An 8,923-nucleotide genomic window follows, 5' to 3' on the forward strand; every position below is an offset into this window, starting at 1 on the left:
GTTTGAGATTCTCTGTGCTTCTTGAACTGGTATGACTTTTTTCTTCCCCAAGTCAGGGAAGTTTTTTCTCATTGTTTCTTTTTTTTTTTTAAGTTAATGAAAAATAATTTTATTGGTTGATAGTTCATTATTTCTATAAACTAGTGGCCCGGTACACAAAATTTGTGCACTCGGGGGGCATTCCTCAGCCCAGCCTGCCCCCTCTAACAGTCTGGGAGCCCTCACAGGATGTCCTACTGATGTCCCTGTGGGGAGCAGGCCTAAGCCGAAGTCTGGCCTCCCTCTGTGGAAGGCAACTGGCCGATCAGGTATATAGATACTTTCTGAAGGCAGCACAGACTCCTTCCTTATTTCTTTCCTCTGTGGTTGGAGAATAGGGTACTAAGAGGTGGAGACAGAACTGTGGCCGGGCCTGGGGTTCTTGTAGGCAGCAGAAAGAAGGAGAGGGCTGGGGAAAGTCTAGACACAGTTTTCTTCAATTGTCCTCCCTTTCTCCGGGCCCCTCACTCTGTTCTTTCCTTGTCATGGTGGACGCTTGGGCCTCGGACTGACAGGAGCCCAGCGATGGTGGAGTTCAGCCCCCTCCCTTCTCAGCTGAACATACAACCGCCTCATATTCCAAGTAGAGCTGTTTTCAAGTGGCTAAAGTGCTGGCAATTCATGCCTCCCAGCCTTTCCCCTCTCGAGTTTCCTCCTTGGGTCAGTTGCAAACTTCACCGAGACACCGAAGCAACTCTGCCCTGGTACTTCTGCACCGGCCCCTGCACTCTTCCTTGAGGTCTCTGGGTCCACAGTCTGAGCTCAGGGAGGTCACCCAGAGACCATTGCCCCACACAGGTGGGGCAAGGGGGCTAGCTTGAAGAGCTGGAGGAAGATGGCAGAGTAAGAGTTGGTATGAACTGGCGCCTGCTTAGCCAGACTTCCTAAGCTCCCCACTGGGCCCAGGCTGGGCCCCTTCCCCACACCAGGAGGATCCCAGCTGAGGTCCCCTCCCTGCACCCAGTGCTCTCCTCCCTGTTCTACCACTGGGGGAAGGGAGCAGCTCACCTGTTCTGGACCCTGCCAACCTGGCAGGCTGAGGCACAGGTGGTGCAGCTTAGGGTGCTGGTGGCTGTGAGCCTTCTCCCCCTCCCTGAAAGTGTGGGGCGGGGTTGCAGCAGCTCACAGCCACCCCTGGGCACCATGCATGGAGACACCGCTCTCCACTGAGCCACCATCCACCCGAGACCTGTGGGGGTTGGGGTGGCCTCAACAGGCTCCCACTGGCCCCACTGAAGCCAGTCTCGGCTTGGCCGGCCACCCCCGCCAGCCGAGGGCTCCACATGCCCCACGGGCCTCATCGCCCTCATGAATCGCTGTGGTCCGGCAGTCCCATCCCAGGAAGTGGCCATCCCGATTGCCATGGCTCACTCCCCTGTGCAGTTGGGCTTGCCCAGCAAGCATGTAGGCAGGAGCTGGGCCTCTGAGGGGAAGGAGGAGGCATGCCGGGCCAGGGCAGAAGTGGGGAACTTGGCGGTGTAAACACAGCCCACCCCCAGCTGTGCGGGCCCCTTGTGCTGCATTCCCAAACCCCTGGGTGCCCCTGCCCAGCACTGTGCTCTCGGACCTGGGGTGGGGGTGAGGGACCTGGAGCAGCAGCCTGAAGGCAGCCCTCGCTGGCTTGGAATCACAGTGGTTGATCAGGGAGGGATGCGGGATGCAAAATTCCACCTCTCTCTCTAAATCTCTCTCTCTCTGTCTCTCTCTCTCAGAGTGGGTCCTGTGTCTCCGGTGGGCAGGTGAGGGCTCGGTTGAGCCGATGGGCACCACTTGCCTTCGCCCCAGCTCCCGCGCATTGGGACATGTCTCAGGTGGGCGGGCGAGGGCTCCGGCGAGGCAATGGGCACCACTTGCCTTCGCCCCAGCCCCCGCCCGCCCCCAGATCGCATTGGGACATGTCTCCGGAGGGCAGGCAAGGTCTCCGGCAAGGCGATCTGCACTACTTGCCTTCGTCCCAGCCCCCGTGCATTGGGACGTGTCTCCGGTGGGCGGGCGAGGGCTCAATTGAGGCGATCCGCACCACTTGCCTTGGCCCCAGCCCCCGCCCACCCCCGATTTCACACGGGAGTAGGCCCCCTGTCTCCAGTGGGCGGGCGGGGGAGGGCTCCAGCGAGGCGATCAGCACCGCTTGCCTTAGCCCCCGGTAGCACATGGAGGCCTGGATGGCGGCTTCCACTGTCCTACCCTGCCTGAAGTATGCAAATTAGCCGCCATCTTTGTTGGCAGTTAATTTGCATATCGCCCTGATTAGCCAATGGGAAGTGTAGCGGAGGTATGGTTAATTACCATGTTTGTCTATTATTAGGATAAGGGTCAAATGAGAGAATTTTATCATCTAAGCAAATTGAGGCTGTTACCACAAGCAAATTGATTATCCTAAACAAACAAGGTTATCTGGTTAATGCCTGATATTAAACCAAAAATTTTGACCAAGACACCCCTGGAGCAGCCAACATCTAAGGCAATTTTATTTGCAACACTGAGGCAACCGAGCCCTAATTTATCATCTCTTTTGCAATTGGAGACTCCAACCTCATTCTTCCCCAAGTGGGGCTGCCTCATAAGCCCATTCCCTGGATTCAGGTTATATATTACCTAAAACTCAAGACTGGATTCAATTAATTTATTTACCGCTTTATTCTATTCTTAATTCTTTTCATATTTTTCCTCTTTCTTAGGGACACAATTCTTACAGTTTAATGAAAACAATTAGGCTGTGCATATCTCCTTTTCTGTGTAATGCTAATGGTAGTGGTCTCTTACCATCACTGCCACTCTTCTTTAGGTTACTATTCTGTGATCGGAATGGTCTGGGTAAAGGATACATTTCATAGGTCTCTGAAGTAAGTACTTTAATGCTTCCCTCCCCTCTTGGGCCCTGCTCTCAAGTAGGATGCCTTAGCCTGTGAGGCACTGATTTCTGATGACTTGGGTTGAGTAGGTCTGGGCTAAGGCCTAGATTGGGAAGGCTTAGGTTGAGTGGGTTTGGATAAAGAGCATCTAGCTTGGGAGGGCTGGGGATGAGTGGGTTTGGATGGAGAGCATCTAGCTTGGGAGGGCTGGGGATGAGTGGGTTTTGTTTTGGTAGGTTTGGGTTGAGAGGCCATAGGTTAGAAGGGTTTGGGGCTGGGAATGCTTGCCCTGGGGGTGGTGTGGGCTGACGGAACAGAGAGTTGGGTAAAAATCTGTTGTTGGACATAGGATGGGATCCCATTTGGCCAGCTGGATTTGAAGGCCCACCTTGTCTTTAGCTTGAATCCCTGCTGAAAAGCAGGCCTTAGGGGTCTGTGTATGACTCCTGCTGGCTGAAAGTTTCGAGAGTGAGGAGTCACAGTGTGGGATAATGTTCTCATCAGTTTTGCAGTTGCCTCAGGTGGCTGTGTTCCCCGGGCGTGGGCTTGCCTAGGCGGTGGCTTCCCAACTGGTCCTGCTGGCTGTGAGTGGAAGTGACCTACCAGGGAGACCAATATGGCAGACCTTGCACAAGCTCCCGTTGTCTGTGGTCTGCCAAGCCAAATGGGTCTTGGTGGTCTCCCAAATGGTCCAACCATGTGATGTCCCCAAGCAGGTCTCGAAAATTTCATAAAACTTTCAACAGAACAAAATCTCTGTGGTTGGAAGTACTAAACCCCAGAACTTCTATCTTGACTATGGACACCTGAAATCTGAAAGGGTGGAGGATGGAACCACCTAGACTTCTGCTCTGACCCAAGGCAGAAGCCTGTAACCCTAGGGGCTTTCACAGGAACACAGTTAAAGTGGCCTCCAATTCTGACTGGGAACGAACAGAGGTTTTGCATATAAGGCATGAATACTGGGATGAGGTGGAAATTCTGAAGAGCCTGGGTGACCTCGCCTTCAGCTCCAGGCTCTTTCATAGGCATCTCAATGGGGATTTCAGATGAGCTTTCTGGCTATGTCTTTGTTGCCCTTCATCTTCAACTGTTCCAGCCAAGTTTTCACCAGGGGAAACTTGAATTCCTTGAACGTTCTCAAAGTCTTGGTCTATCTGGATCCCCAACTCCCTGGCCAGGAAGGCCATGTCCTCCACAGACACACATCTGAGTGATGAGGACATGACTTCTTGGAGGGCAGCTCGGAGGCCCTTCAAGTTCCTCCCTTTCTCCCCAGCTTCCTCCTCCTCCCAAAACAGTAGCTGTGATGGCTTCAACTTCAGAATCCTCTGGAAAATCTGAGCCCCTTCACTCTCCCTGGCCTGGGGACTGAGGATAAAGTAGCATCTTTCAATGGCATCTTCTCCTAAAAACATGAGCAGGTCCCATTCCTTTTAACCTAGGCCAGTGGTCCGCAAACTGTGGCTCTGCAAACCGCGGCTCACGAGCCACATGAGGCTCTTTGGCCCCTTGAGTGTGGCTCTTCCACAAAATACCGGCTCTTCCAAAAATACCGACTTCTGCACATGGGCCACAAAGTTTCAATCGCACTGTACGTGCGCGCCCGCACGTGGTATTTTGTGGAAGAGCCACACTCAAGGGGCCAAAGAGCCACATGTGACTCGCGAGCCGCGGTTTGCCAACCACGGACCTAGGCAGTCAGTGAAGAAAAAAACACATCTGAGGAAACCTCCATCAAGAAACCAAATTGTGTCCAAAAACTTTCTAGGTCTCCATGCAGGCTGGCCACAGCAACAGGCTCTTGGGAAAAGGGAGGGTTTTCCCTTAGACCAGTGGTTCTCCACCTTCCTAATGCCGCGACCCTTTAATACAGTTCCTCATGTTGTGGTGACCCCCAACCATAAAATTATCTTTGTTGCTACTTCATAACTGTAATTTTGCTACTGTTATGAATCGTAATGTAAATATCTGATATGCAGGATGTATTTTCATTGTTACAAATTGAACATAATTAAAGCATAGTGATTAATCACACAAAATATGTAATTATATATGTGTTTTCCGATGGTCTTAGGCGACCCCTGTGAAAGGGTCCTTCGACCCCCAAAGGGGTTTCGACCCACAGGTTGAGAACCGCTGCCTTAGACTGTCTCAGAGCCTGAGACTCCCTCCTGATTGAAACAGACAACCGCGCCCTCAGCCGCCAGCCTGCTCCGCATGCACCTCCGCACCTCAGTATTTTACTTCAGCACTGCGCCTCCTCTGAGTCTCTGTATGCTTTCCTCTTTCCTCCTAGTTGTAGAACTTCCACTCAGCCAGCCTTCCTGTGGTTCTGGATGATGTCCATTCCGTCTTTTAGTTGTATTTTTGAAGTGGTTGTTCGAGGCAGCAAACTCCGGCGTTAACCTATGCCGCCATCTTGGTTTCCTCCAGTGCTTGAACTTTCATCAGGAAATTCAAGGCTAGGTCTCCCGGAGTCTCGGGTGTCCACTTAGGTCCTCGATTAGAACTATTTAACAAAATCAGGCAGAAGCTTTCTGCTCCTATCCAAGTTCAAACAGGACAGGACATCTTTAAACATCTTTTTTCTTTCTTCCATACTTTCCTCTTCTTCTTCCTCCAATGGCATGCTGGGTTCTGAATCACCATAACTCTGCTCGTCACCAGAGAACTCCGCGGTTTCTGAATACACAAGGTCCTCTTCCCCACCATAGACAAGGTACTCTAGGTCATTATGATCTTCTCCTTCCACGGTGCTTTCTACATCTTCAGAGAATACAGCTGATTCTAGATATTCGTCTTCTCCTAAGTATAAAGAATCATCAGGCTCATTGTATCTCTGTTGGTCCTGTGAATAATCAATAGTTCCTGAAACTTCAGATTCAACATTCTCTACTGAATGTGGTATTGTGGTTGTTGGTGGGTTGTATGACTTCTCGTTTTTCCTTAAGGACCACGCCATCTTGCCATAACTACTTTTCTTGTCCATGAACATCTCAGAGGTTTCCACATCCAAGTGTTCTTTCTCTTTTAAGGACACTGTGATCTCAGAACTCTCAGGCTGTTTCTTTCCTGGGGAAAATAGATCTTCCGAATTCTTGCTTACCCCTGTAGATTGAGGAGATTCTATATTTTCATGTTTTAAAAATTCATGCCTTAAGCTCCAAGTGGTTGCTGACTCTGAAAAAGTACTAAATAAACATTTGAGGAAATGCTGACAACCGTCTTCTCCCTTTTTCTGCACCAAAATCAACAGCTTCCGACTTTTATTCAGAGGGTCTGGAATGTCCTCCAGTGCCTCATACTCGTCCTCAGAAATTAGCCTCTGAGAGGTTAATGAATCTAGGATCGAGTCCAGATCTTGCTGGAGGATTTCCAGTAACTTTTTTCATTCTCTTTCTATAATCTTGGAGGAGCATTCCCGGTAGCCATAGCTCTAGCTTTCTCTAGAGCAGGAACTGGATTACCAAACCCTTCCAATGGATAACAAGTTTAGGCGGGTCCCAGCAACTAATTGTTGGCACATGCTCTATTTTTCAGGTGTCTTTCTTATCAGAATTTGTATACAAAGATCCATACTTTGGTCAGTCTGATCATAATACAGCAACATGCTGTTAATACTATGAGTTTCTTTATTGTAAAACACTGATCACTTATATTTGGTAGGGTTAAAATCATTTGCCCTGGATATGTGATCTTTATTCTTTTAATTCAAATAGATTGGAATTTTTTACAAAAAGAAAAAGCTGCGGGTCAGTTTATAAAATAGGTGTCACTACTGGGGAGCCTTCTGATATTTAGGAAAAAATCTAAAATAAACTATTATTCCTAATAGTGATAATATTTATGTCATAAAGTAAGGAGGTGTATGAAAATTAATGTTTGAAAATGTTGGACAATGGGAAAAATATCTGGAGTGTACCTGTCTTATCTGAATATTTTTGAAATTTGAGCTTCAAATCTAATAGCTTTCATTTCTCTTCTTTACTGTATAATTCTCTCAATTTTTCCAAGTGTAAGATAAAGGCTAATGATATCTCATATATTTTGAATAAAAATTGAAATTGTTTTACAAGTCCAAAAGACCCCTCCAAAACCTTCAGCATCTCCAAATGCAAACAGGTCTGACCTGCAACCTAGATGCAAAGGTGCTATGGGTATTTTACCCTCCTTCCCCCATGTCAGCATCCAAACCATGACTCTGCCTGCATAGGAGCACCAGGCCCTCCCTGCTCCCCATACCACCTGGCTGGCCTGGCCTGTATTACTGCAGCCTCCAACCTCCACCCTCCACCTTGGGCCATGCTGCTTCTCTCAGTCCTCCAGGGTTGAGGCTGGGGCAGGGGGAATGGGAGGAATCAAAAGAACATTTTGTAATACATGAAAATTCCATGAGACTTCTCCTTAGGATGGAGGAATAGGTAAACTCCTGTGCTCACCTCCTCCCACAACCACATCAAAATTATAACTACATTATAGAATAACCATCATTGAGAACCATCTGAACAGTAGCTAAATGGAGCTCCTATAAATAAGGATATAAAGAAGAAGCCACATCAAGATTTGTAGGAGGAATGGAGACACCAAATGGGGTTGTCCTACACCACATATAGCAGTTGAGAATTGGGAGGGATATCTCATCCCACAAGGAGCAAGGAGTCCTAGCCCCACACCAGGATCCCCAGCCTCCAGCACCAGTGCCAGGAAGAGGAGCCCCCACAATAGCTGGCTGTGAAAACCAGTTGGGACTCTGTCCAGGTTAGATGGAAGGCTGCTGTAGACCCAAGCATCTTCTTAAAGGGCTCCACGCACAGACTCACTCACTTACAAACACTCACCAAAGGGAAAGCAGTTCAAAAAAGAACATTCAGGGAGGGGCTGAATTGTGTGCTTCAGGACAAGGGCTAGAGGGGCAGCAGCTCTCTCCACTATTTTGCTTCTTTTCAAAATAAAAAGCAATTAGATCACACCACTTCCAGGCCTTCCACTGCAGTTAAATGAAATCCTGACCTAACCTTAAGAAGTCTGTGTCCAGCCCACCGCCCTCTCAATCCCTCTTGTCCACTCCATCTTCTCCCACAATGCTTCTCCACTGCTCCTACCCCTGCTGAGCCCTCCCCACTGGCATGGACTCCTGCTGTGCTTTTTGCACCCATGCTCCCTCCTAGAGTGAACAGGGCTGCCTCCTTCTTGTCACTCAGGTCTCAGAAAGCCTTCCCAACCACCCGCATGAGGCAGAAATTGGGCACACACTGTTCCATCACTCAATTTCATTCTCTAATCAGCACTTATCATTTTCTGGTATGTTCCTTATTTATCTATTCTTTTTCACAGCCAGCCTCATTTAGAACACAAACTCCATGAAGGTAGTGATATGGTCTTGTTTTATATTGCATCCCCAGGAGCTGGGACCACAGACTCTAAAGCTGTTGAAGAGTAGGTGATGGCAATGGTTTCCAAGAATTTATCCATTCATTGTAGGTTATACAATTAGTTGGCATATAATTTGTTCACAGTAGTCTTTTATGATCCTTTGTATTTCTATGACATCAGTGTATTGTTTTTTCTTAGAAGCATCTTTATTACAAATGTTCTTAAACACTTCTCTACAAGCATTGCAGAATGAGTATAACTTCAATTCACTAATATAACATATCAGTTTTAATGTCTCCTCATTCATTTCTGATTTTGTTTCATTTTTTTAAAATCAAGCTAAATGGTTGCAATTTACTTAATTTTTTAAGAAAACCTACTCTGAATCTTATTGATTTTTTCCTTATTGTCTTTCAATTCTCAATTTCACTTATTTCTGCTCTTATCTATTTCCTTACTTCTGCTAACTTGGAGTTAGTTTCTTCTTGTTTTTGAGCTCCTCAAGGTGTAAAGTTAGGTTGTTTAAGCTATTTCTTCCTTTTAAATAGAAGCATTTATTGCTATAAACTTGATATTTAGTACTGCTTTTACTGCATCTTATAAGCTTTACAGATGACATGATCTTATATGTAGGAAACCCTAAAGATTCCACACAA

At 47.7% G+C, this 8,923-nt stretch overlaps 1 pseudogene; it reads right to left on the bottom strand.

Annotated features, from left to right (window-relative positions):
• Positions 1–1,978: 1,978 nt before the first annotated feature.
• On the bottom strand, positions 1,979–6,326 carry LOC102433117 (annotated as a pseudogene).
• Positions 6,327–8,923: the final 2,597 nt, after the last annotated feature.

Source organism: Myotis lucifugus, unplaced genomic scaffold, assembly GCF_000147115.1.
Source record: "Myotis lucifugus unplaced genomic scaffold, Myoluc2.0 scaffold_19, whole genome shotgun sequence".
Lineage (NCBI taxonomy): Eukaryota > Metazoa > Chordata > Mammalia > Chiroptera > Vespertilionidae > Myotis > Myotis lucifugus.